This window comes from Macrosteles quadrilineatus, unplaced genomic scaffold, assembly GCF_028750875.1.
Source record: "Macrosteles quadrilineatus isolate MER2022 unplaced genomic scaffold, UCM_ALF_1.0 Scaffold_11__1_contigs__length_5352618, whole genome shotgun sequence".
In the NCBI taxonomy this organism is placed as follows: Eukaryota; Metazoa; Arthropoda; class Insecta; order Hemiptera; family Cicadellidae; genus Macrosteles; species Macrosteles quadrilineatus.
In genome coordinates, this window is record NW_026542604.1 from 2,837,805 (window position 1) to 2,849,984 (window position 12,180).

At 32.7% G+C, this 12,180-nt stretch overlaps 1 protein-coding gene across 3 annotated transcripts in view; it reads left to right on the forward strand.

Annotated features, from left to right (window-relative positions):
* The first annotated feature begins 7,617 nt into the window (after positions 1-7,617).
* LOC129004830 (A disintegrin and metalloproteinase with thrombospondin motifs 16-like) overlaps positions 7,618-12,180 on the forward strand; it is a 135,598-nt gene continuing 131,035 nt past the window's right edge. For all 3 annotated transcript variants that reach the window (XM_054433479.1, XM_054433478.1, XM_054433480.1), the window contains exon 1: positions 7,618-7,741. The gene's annotated coding sequence lies outside the window, so the exon portion shown is untranslated. The remainder of the gene's footprint in view (positions 7,742-12,180) is intronic.

Sequence of the window (12,180 nt, forward strand, 5' to 3'; positions counted from 1 at the left end):
CATCAAGCAACGGAATATATTTATCTACAGTCCCAATGTTCTTATACGTAAATGAAATTTGCTCACCATGTACTTCTCTTATGGGAGTTAAATATGGTTTTTCTTTTCCGAGTTCGTTTGGCTCTTCTACCGGACCGATTTTCATTATTGTGGTTACAAATTGAAGGTATGCACGCACAGATTTCACATAAAGCACAGTCTATTCCGCATATCTACTGTATTACTCGACAAAAAACATAAATTTGATTTATTTTCGAATTCTTTGTTCAATTTAAGATGTACTTTACCAGTTACAATTATATACTAGTATACCTGTTGATCGAATTCGAGCAATTGTGAAGTATTACAGGCGTTATTTTAAAACGAATAACAGTCCAAATTCCGATGACTTTAAAACAACCGACTTTTGATCATGGAATACTCACAATGTACCGGTACATAACAGTTCGATATAATCAATTATTTTTCATGTATCCCACTCATAGCCACATTACGTTGTCCATAATACGAATTATGAATTTAAAAAAAAACGGTATTTGTTTCTATTTCTTCTACTTGGTGGTGTCCTATGACCTTCCTATGTTACCATAGTTTGCAAATCGGCTTTCAATGTTAATGAATGCTCAAGAAATGCAGCACAGTGTTATTTCAGTTTTCTTTTTAGTATACCAAATTTTCCTGGCTTTCTCGCTTTGTCCATTGTAATATTTACGACAACCCAAATTCAAATAGTAAATATTTAATTTCATCCATGTCAGTAAAATGTTTGTAGCACACGATTCCTTAAATTGAAACTAAAATATTAAAAGCGATTAAATTATACAGCTGATCATAATGTAAACAAATACATAGTGTTAATACAACTTACTTAACACAATTAACTTGTTTAAATTGAATTTCATCACTTCTAAAATTATGACCCGACCTCGTTGCAGACGAATAACGATTACGAAATAACATTACCAGTTTTCAATTACATCGTTCATCGCGTCCCGTTCCAAATCTCATTAAATATGAGACCGTCACGGTCACCCTCGCAGCGGGCCGTGCCAAAGTCAATTCTCGACCAATGCCACTTGTTTTTTGAATGAAATATCGAATTTACGTCCAGAAGGTCGAGTGCGATGATTCGATGTATCGAAGGTCGCGGATCGAGATGATACGATATACCGAAGGTCGCCTGTGCCCCAGAAACCGGGGCCGCCTACACAATAAACATACACAACGGCAATGCTGGGTTCAGGGCCGGGTCTGTACCATCATCCGTCACCCGAGACATCCGTGTAACTGGGTACAGGAAGTGGAGGAAGTGATAAAATAGTCTGCTTAGTAAGGTAATCCCTGGGTTATGTGTGGCGCCTTCAAGTTTATTGCCAGTCAATTAGATATCAAAGATTTTTGTAATTTCATTCTCATATTAATAACTTACGTAGATTTTTGGAATGTCATTCCACTCTTATGAATACTGTATTAACTAACTTTTGGAGGTTAAGCTTAAAACGAGATTTATGTAAAACTAACGAATAAATAAACAACAAAACAACATACTGTTGTTGCATGTTATTTGGGTTTAACAATAAAGGCCCCATTTAATTTACGGTTAAACCCAAATAACATGCATTTCCTATAGGAAAATTAGGTTTTTTGTTATTTACACAAAAACTAAAAGAGATACGAAGTAAGTGTTGATAATAAAGAATTTCAAAACCTATAAAATGATGAGCCACTTGATATATGTTGCTATTAAAAATGTTAAACAATGGGCATTTCCAAATTTTCAAAAATCAATTTTTTTGTAATTTTTATTATTAAAAACCCATTACATGTAGCATATCAGAGTAAAGCTAATTTAATAACGAATAAAAAAATTCTACCGGAGAAGGGCTAAGTGCATTGGTATAGGAAACTCAAAGTATTAAAAACATATTGATTATTTCAAATAAACTGCCGCCATTTTAAAACGGAAAAGATCACTCATTTCTGTTTTTGCCAAAATGTTTGTTTATTAAATACCTTTAAAAAGATGTATAACATGACATATGTTTTCATTTGAAAATTCCAAGATTTGAACAAGTGACCCTCGGTTTTGGCACACCCTGTATCGGAAAAAGTTGAAAATATTTTGTTTATCCTTTGGGGTTGATTTAGCGGGAATTAATTTTATTTCTTCCTTGTACGTTAAGCCGTCCTTCCGTAATCAATTTGAGACACCTTCCGTGGGACACCCTGTATATACATTCGGTTAGTGAAGTGAAGAGAAGATGCCATATATATATATATGAATTTGAACGGATGGTGTTTTTGGCCTCTAGGGCTCCTCAAAACGAAAAAGTAAATCGGTCCCAGGTCCAGGTCTTACCTTGAGTACTACGGTAGAAACTTATTCCCTATATGGGAAATTCGCTCAAACTAAACGATATTTACTGTGGTATATTCTGTGAGGTTCGACCATATTTTTTTGAATGAAACAATGAATTTCTTCAGAGGGTCCAGATGACATTTGATGTGAGAATGTAACAGATCTCAATTCATGTACACAAATTGATCTGAGTGTGTAGGTTTGCTGCCCTGGGGTGCGGGGCCGCCTACACGATAAACACGACTGAGGCTAGAGTTTAAGGTCGAGTCCTCAACAATGATTCGTCAAGAGGAGTCAGGGTGACAGGGGAAATACAGGAAGTGAAGAAGGGATTACTGTGTCTAGGAGTTATGAAACTAGTGTCATTGAGTGTAATAGAACTGCTGATTAACGTGGGGATTTCCTTACAAATGTAAACATAGGAAGTGACACATAGGCCTTGAAGTGAGGGAAATATCCCATATCTTTGTACATATTTGTCTTGAGATCACGCTGATAAATAAAGCTATTGGGAGATTCTGAGACAAACATTCCGATGAGGTATTGGGGCTAAGAGTTTGGAACTATTGTTACTAGTGGTCGAAAACTTTACCAGAAACATATAATGACTATTGTATACTGAAGTAGACATCCCATTTATATGGACCAGTTGTTGCCATTTTTTAAGTTAAAAAACATTTAGTTGTGTCAGCCAGTTACCGAATGCGTGTCTAAAAATCTATTTTCTGCATTATTTTCTGTTGTTGATAAAGTTGATGGGTCATAACAGTTGCTATAGCTCATAATAGGTCATTCCATAAGTTTGACTTGGTAAAAAAACATCGTGAATTCGACAGAAATTAGTCATTTAGATCAGCGCAATCTTTTGGTGGCTCACATCAACTACGACGAATTTAATTTTAAAAACTTGTGACAACTTTTACATGGGGATGGAATTTAATTCTCTATTTTCACCCCACGCTGTAAATAAAACACGTGATTGTAACTTCTTCCATTTGTTTTGATTTTCTGTTTATATTTTGTTGTTATTTCGTTGCCAACATGACCACCCATAAAGCCCATGTTAATTTTTTTTAATTTCAAATCAATTTTTTGGGCTTGTATTTGAGCCTATTTTAATTTTTAAAGGAATTCTGCACTTCTACAGGAAAATATCTTTCTAACGATTTTCCCTGTGATGCACAGGAGCTGAGAAAAAATGTTTTAAAGAAACATGCTTGCCTATTAATATATAGATGGTAACCTGCAAATAATCATGGATATAGGATGCGGAGGCTTTCTAGAAAAAATATAAATTATTCACTGAGATGCTAAATTCCGTCAGATTGGTTTGAATAAACACAATTTATAGTTTAAAATGTCACCTGTTTAATATCTTGCAAATTATTTAAAAATGTTTACCTTTTACTGTATGTTTTACAAAGAAACTAGCATTTTTTTCTATAGTTTTGCTCCTGAACAATTCTTTTGGTCATATTTCATATTGGTAATAGCAATATGAGTGAGATTTTCTATCTATATTGTGCACAAGTTTTCCAGAATCATGTACTCATTCTTAATGAATTATTCTGTTAAGTTGAATGAAATCACACGTACTCACTGATTGCAGTAATTCTTGAATGAAGTAATGAAGTCACTTCCGGTCTTACTTTATATGCCTGCTGATAGCAGTTATGAGTAACTAGTGACTAAAGTCTGGAGAAATAGTGTTCAAATTATTAATATGAAGCCTTGCATGACATTTCACCTATAAAAATGTGAAATATAGAACTTAATCATTATGTTTCATATTGTAGCTAATATCTTCAATATTGCTTACAATCTGTTTCTCATGAAAATATCGATGTCTACGATTAGTTAGCAATAAAACTGATTTTACTTTTGGCCTAAAGGACTTTTAATTATTGGAAAGAGTAATTCAGTTTTCATGGAAAGCTATCCCTAATTTAGAGATATCACTCATATAAATAAAAAAATAAAAAAATCATAACTAAAGAACTGTATTACATTGAACATAGGCTTATCTCTTGTTATATATCGGGTGATGACAATTTAAAACGACGCCTGCATGTATTGATAATAGTAGAACAGAACGAGGTATGGATCATAACTTAATTCAATCATAAAATAATATTCAATAAGCTCCCCCCAGAGATCAGTGGTCTTCAGGAAAAAAACGTTTGTAGTTGTAAATAATTAATATTTATATTTTAAAATTGACACAGTTTATCCAGCTATGCTGGTCAACAACGCAGCCTTAGTTGGTAATAAGGTTATAATAATAAACAAATGATGTTACTGGCCCAAAAGGAAACATTATTTAACATTACTTAACTGCTACTGTCAGTATAGTTTTCTGTTCTAATATACGTGTTAGCCTTAATACAGTATTCTCAAAAAGGAGTTCTTCCAATAATTTCATAATTACTGTAGTTCATTATTATATGCCCGAAATTGTCTCTGAACAATCCAAATTTGAAAACAATGCTTTTCATAATTCTGTTAAATGTACAAAATTTAAGATAACAAAACTCTTAAGGTATGGTGACAACTATTTGTGTAATTCTCTCAAAGCAGTCAAGTCTTAAAAAGATCCATGAAAGATTATTTCTGCCTGAATTGTGTACTAGAAATGGAAAAGGCTGTAAGTGCCAAAAAATAAAAAATTGAGTTTTTGCGTGGAATGTGTAGTAAGCGACATCGCCAATAGCCTAGAGAATGTTGTAAGTGCCGGAAAAATTCCTAGTAGTTCCTAGAGCAGCCGCAAGGAGCAGCACCGTGAAAGTGCCCGCTGACCGGCAGTGGAAAAGGCTGTAAGTGCCGCCCGCCATGATGTATGTGCCTTTGCACAGCAGTATACGGTTTGTCGCGAGTCAGTAACAAAGCGTCGTGTATTTCCAGCATTTTTGTGCATTAGTGCGCATAGTTAATACCTCTTACCTCAATCAATACGTAATAATACCTCTTAAAAAAGTATTGTAACAAATAATTTTTTTTTATTTTAAATTTTTTTTTTTTAAAAAAAGTTGTTTTTAAGAAAACTGTGAAGAATAGGGGACAAGTAAGAGAGAGACAATAGTTTAATACATAGACAACTTTATAATACCTCTTGATAATTTTGTAATACCTTTTAAAAATATTGTAATTAATAAAAGTTTTTAATTACATTTTTTCAACCAATTTTTTAACATTGTTTTCCCACTATGGTTAAAAAAGCAAAACCTAAAAAATAGCTGTTATGCATAAAATGGAAATCTACTATGAACATTCATCTTATTTTGGGTAGTGAGTGCTATACTTACAGCATTTTAACAAACAAGGCATGGCACTTACAGCGTTTACAAAAAAAAAGTACGATGGCACTTTCAGCTTTTCCTGTTTAAAATCAAGTTAAATATGTTTAATTAATTTTTTTTGTATGTATATCAAATAAAAATGTATGATGTATTTTTTATGAATTTTACAGATTTTTAAAGCATACAGTTTAACTTATATACAGTTTTTATTGAATACTGAAAATTTTACTTTGTGGCACTTTCAGCCTTTTCCATTTCTGGTACACAATTGCAAAATCTGACCAAGATTGAGAAAATGTCGATTGGTTTAGGTTCAAGGTCGGGTTCAACCAGAACTGTAGGTTTACCAGATGAAATTAGCAAGCAAACCTCAGGAAAAATACCGAGACAAAGTATATATATATAATGTTCACATCTTTACTTATAAAACTTGCTATAGATGTTGATAGCTCTGGGAGAAACTGGTAAGCTAAATTGGAGAAATAGTTGTATTTTGTATTATATATATAAACATTTTTTTTATTTATTGCTTTACTAAAAACCATGAAACATGATCGCTCCGTTCAATTGGCTTTCACTGCTATGAAAGCAATCTTAGTTTAATAAATCGATTAATTTTAAAAGAAAATGCAACAAAATTAACTGTATTGAGCAGTTGGGTAGGCAAGGAGTATGTTACACAAAGCAGCAATAACTAATTGTTCGCCCTAAGCATTGAAAGGCTTCACAGTCGTTAAGATCCTCTATTATTGAGCTGATAATCTATGTCGAGATCTCCCGCAATTAGTGTACAAACATATTTTGGAAAGTTGTTTGTGGCAAGTGAGATGATAGTGTGACACATTCCACAATCAATTATGACCATAATATGAGTAGTGCCGCAGTAGCTTGGAAAGGCAAGGCTTTAGATAATCATGTAAGGATCAAATTTGCTATGTTCATATTTGACTCTATACTTGTCTATACTCTTAACATAGATGTGTACTGATTGAATTTTCAGTCATTTTTTGTTTTGTTTTTTAAATATCATATTTAGGCTAAAACTTGATATGATACATTTTTCCTTCCTGATTTTAGAGGGTTTGGCTGCTTCGTAGTAGTTTGAATCGAAATAAAACATCTAATATTATTAATTTTGCTTCCTGTATCCTTGGTTCTAAGCCCTTAAAAATGGCAGAAACATTCAAGGTGTCCAATTTGTTAGGGGTTTCTTTTTATTTATAAAAATATAATAATTATTGTACACCAAATTTAAACAATGATTTACGATTGCTATTTGAATTATTCAAATGAGTTAGGCTTTTTGACCTTCAAAATAATATGTCCTCTCTCCCGGGTATGCAGTATAATATATTGTTAAACATTTCACACCATTTAAAAAATACGATTGTCTTATACCTGTGATTATTATATACTTGTTATTACTATTGATCTGATAGGTATGACATGTATATTTCTAAACCCATATAGAGTAAAAGCTCGATAACCAGTCTCTCATAAAGATTATTACAAATAAGGCTTGTTGTTGTTGACTTCCTATCGAGGTTTGCAATAATATGTGATCAGTGGGGTGATATAAAATCAAGGGTAATTATAAATTACACTTTCTATTGATTGTAACTTTCTATCGAAGGTATTGTTATTGAGGTTACACTATATAAGGACAAAATTAAATATAGTAGTTTTTTCTTTCTATTTATAAATTAATCACCAACCAAACAAACTGTATATGCTCGTTAATTTATACACATAAAAAAGTAAAATTCAAACATACTAAATCAAAAGCAGCTTTTGGTTGATCGATCAAACTAAAAGAAAACAATCAATTTCCAGTTAATTTGTAAATTGTATGACCTAATCAGCGCGCAGTCGGCAGAACGCAAGGCTGGCGCAAGTCGCAACAATGGTCGGCAACAATGGTGGGAGTGTTGTGGGTGGTGGGGGGGGGAGAGACAACAATGAGCTGAGTAGTGAGCGAGTTACCAGCTGCTCAGTACACTGGCGACAAGCGAAAGGGAAGGTCGGGTAGTGACGGACTCGGACCAAGTGAAAGTGCTTAGTGAACTGTGATACATTCCTACTCACGGTGAGTTCCGCCATTATTTATGTAATACTTAGCTCAGCTGGCTGGAATTTGTTTCAATTAAGCTATTTTTTTTATTATGCTACTTGATGGTATAGTTAAGATAGAACCTTTGATTATGGGAGTAGGAATATCCTTCCCATGAAGTTGAAACCAGTTTCAAAAAAGAAAACTTAAGGAGGTAAACAACCTACCTTTTTTATTTACTGATTCTGTTGTAAACACTTATGTTTTTAATCAAGCCAAACTTAAAGGTAAAGTTATTATATAAAAAAGCCACAAGATTCTAAATTATGTGTTTTGTTTATAGTTATTGGTTATAACTATAGTATCTTTTGTAAAAAAAATTAAAAATAAAACAAGGCTATAGTACTGCATTAAAAACTAAGAAAGAAAATATACTTTTGGGTACAGTACCTCACTCGTTTTGGGTGGTTCATTTATAGATGTTTTATTTCTATAAAAAAAATTTATTTGGTCCATATTGATAGGATGTCTCCCCTAATCTAACATTCAACGGCAGAATTAATGAATGTGTTGATGTGTACCATAAAATGTGACAAATCTTTAATAAGGGTAAATCGATTGATGGCCCTCACAAGAATTTGGTGATTTCGAGCAAAATATAATTAAATTATGTTATCACTATTTACCTTGTAGGACAGATTTAGTAGCGTATATTTCATCATAATTATAAACATCAGCAAGGTCTTTGATCATGTGATCTTTACAAATTATTACAGTATATATTTCACTGAGTAAATTTTAAATACAAAAATCAATATTATTAGGTGTTTTAACTGAATCGTTTCAAACTTCCCCCCTTATAGAACTTCCCTGAGTTAGTTCTATAGTTAGCAAACTGGTGAAGCAATAGTAACAACTATTTTTTTAATTTAACTATGAATACCACATATTTATATATTTATATCAATATACTTAAAAGAGTAAAAGTATGAAATCAAATAAGAAAAAAGTAGTATTGTATTAAATGTTATTGGAAGACTTAAATAATAGCCCCGGGTATACATATTCAAGTGCCCGTACAGTTAAACTTCTACAATAAAAATAAACAGAATGATAAAATGACTATTATACTACTGTAACTAGGCTATGTTTATTTGAGATAACTCAAATTTTTATCAAATAGTTCTAACATTGTATATAGTTTTTTTTCAACTGAGTACATGTATTCAAATTTCTTTTGAAATAACAAATTGAAGATTCAAAATGTTCTAATAACTTTCAGTAATTGAAAATAAGCATGTAAGGATATAAAAATAACAGACAGCTGAATATGTTTTAAAATTTACATTATTCAACTATTTTGTCTGTTATGACATTTTAAAGAAAGTTAGTTGTAAATGGTTTTCAATGTTTGTTTATTTTATTTATTTATTTATTTCAACAGACATCTACATTTTACAACCATAGAAATTCAATCAGTACAACTCAGGATGGCTTATACCGTAACATTTAACAAACATAACAGAAAACAGTTTGAAAAGATTAGATAGTTCATGTGTAAATAAAAGAAACTTAACTTACTAACAGTCATTAATGCAAATAGGAATAAAATCAGTGTGAGCTTAAATAATACTGAAAGTGAAAGACTAGAATACACAGTTAATAATCCTGACAATAATAAAACATTATAGACTACAATAAATTCAACAATAGAATAATGATGTAATAACAACAACAATAACAATAACGAACCTACCAACAAAACAACAACCGACAAAATAACCAATGGTATACTAATAAAAAAAATAAATTTGAAACCATGATAACAACAAACCCACAAGCTAACAACCAAAACAACTGATAAAAATAAATAATAGACTAATATAAATTCAATTTGATTAGAGAGCAACAATAAACCTATAGTTAAATGCAAGTGACAAAAGTTAATGATTTAACAGGCAAGAAGCACATTTTTAATGGCAATAACGAATAACAGTTTTTAATAAAACACAGGTCAGAGATACTTTGAATATGAAATGTATGTTCAAATGAAAATGTCTAACGATAGGCATGGATGTGTTAGGAGTTGTAGTAAATCATTCTTATTATTCTCAATATTCTAATTGATGAACACAAATGAATAAGATCAGCACAATCTGTCGGTGGTTCACATAAGCTACGACGATTTTGATAAAAAAAAACTGGCGACAACTTTAAGGGGGGAGGGTGGAATGTATAGTTGTATTATTAGCCAATGGTAGTATTCTCTTTGTCAAAATCTGTTTTAAAAAGGTATATTTAAAGCTGATTTCTTCCTTCATTGGAATTAAAAGAATTTAAGCTCTACGACGCTTAAAAGTAAGCTCCACGTTAAGTATAAGGGCAGTTTTTGCTACAGTATGAAGAGGAAATCTACCTATCGTCCAATTATTAAGGCACTACTAGGTCCGTCACTATTATACGTAAAAGGTGAAAAAAGTAGTCAAGAAATTACATTAATAACCGGTTCGACAAACTACATGGAACAAGTTATGCGATCGGAATCAAGATCACTGAAGCAGAATAGGACTTTGGGGCCAAGGGCAGGCTGGGGGTTTCAACACGGCGTAAAATAAGCAAATAACCGTTAGTTAACGATTAAACACGCTAAATAAGAAAAAAAAATTATACAAATCCTCAATACACCGGAATTGGTTCTGGGTATGGATGAGTATAAGACCGATGCAACTCGGAACTAAAATAAGTAAATATTCAGTGAAACATCCAATACCTGTAAACAAATTTTATTTATATTTAGACCACGTCTACAAAATCTTAGATCTCTGAGTCACATCTTACATTTTGTCACAGCTGTGAGTTTGTCGGTGTTGCATGCATCCGGGGACCGAACGATATGAAGTAATACGTGACAGCCTTACAAATATGAGATAATTTATGTTTATGGAACTACATCTTTTTGTGTAGTAAAATGTGATGAGGATGACAATTTTTGGTTATTAAATTCGTATAATGTCTGGCTTATAGGGGTGCAATGCAGCGGGGAGAATATTATAATCTTATATGCAATATTCAAGGTATTATTATAGGTCTCTAGATATTAAATGAGAGAAATTCTATCTATATGGACCACTAGCATGTATTTAATAGTAAATTAGTTCAATTAGACACTCGTTTATTGTCCAAGAGCCGTTTTCTCACATGAAACTCGACCGGCAAAGTAAAGGTGTCTAATATTTTTAGATTCACCGGGAACCGAACCCGTCCCTCTAGCACCGAGGCTCGAGGCATTAACCAATCAAACACTCTGAAAGCCTACATTAGCGGGAAACCCAAAGATCTCGGAGCTAAACTACAGCAAATTTCCAATTTCGTAACAGAGAGCGAAGTTAAAACTTCAAATTAACAATCTGGCCTAATTTGGTAGTTTTAAAGAAATATGGAAACGCTGCTCACGAATCTTATATGTATACAATATGTAACAGTAGCAAAGGTTGCCATTGGTTGACAAGCTGGCTGGAGAATGAACCAGTTAAACCAAGGTCTGGCCAAGGTCTTATGAACGGGGACACCTCTAGACCCACACTACAGTATCGCTGAAACACCTGTAGAACTAAGCGATGACGTCATCGTCAGCTGACCTCCGCGCGACGCTGTTATGTTGTCAGCTGATTGTTTGTTATGTCTGCTGACGCTAAGTATTCGGTTGTTGCGGTAGGGCTCAATGCCAAAGTCACTTCCTTAATGCTTCATTTTGTTGGAGTAATTATTTTTCGTAGTTTACACTTTTGGTATGTGCGTCTATGTTTTGATATAAATCCGCATTGCTTATTTAAGACGTAGGTTTATAATAAATCATTTCAATAATAAGAATCATACTTCGATCATTGTAAAACAATTTTTAAGAGTTATTTGGAAATATTTTGAGCTTTTAGTATTTATAGCTGTGATTTTAAATTGGAGGTACCCTACTAACAAATAAATAATTATCAGACACTGTAATATGGTATTTGTTTGTTTGACTCTAAATTTATTTTGCGTGATTGACTTCGCAAATCCGAATATTGAACATTATCTTGATGTATACATTGCTTTCTGATGTCATACATCTTAATCTTGCGATCTTGCAGATACTTTACTACATTGTATTTATTTTTAAGTACTTCTTCTAAGTGCTGCGTTTGGTACTTTAACAAGTCAGAGCACGCTTGTGAAGGCATTTTAGCCTGAATAATCAAGGTTATATAGTGTGGAACAATGGTAGAATGGAGCCAGTGTATCATCACAAGCTTAATCATCCAGGACGGATGGGTCTAGTTTTTTAAGTATTCCTCTCTTATCACGGGATCGGGAACATTCCCATTGATATGCAAGGACTATTATTACTCAGTTACCATGCTATACTTCATCCGAATCAATGATTTTACAGCATTCATTTCAATCCCCTTATTTTGGTAATCAAATCAAATCAAATCAAA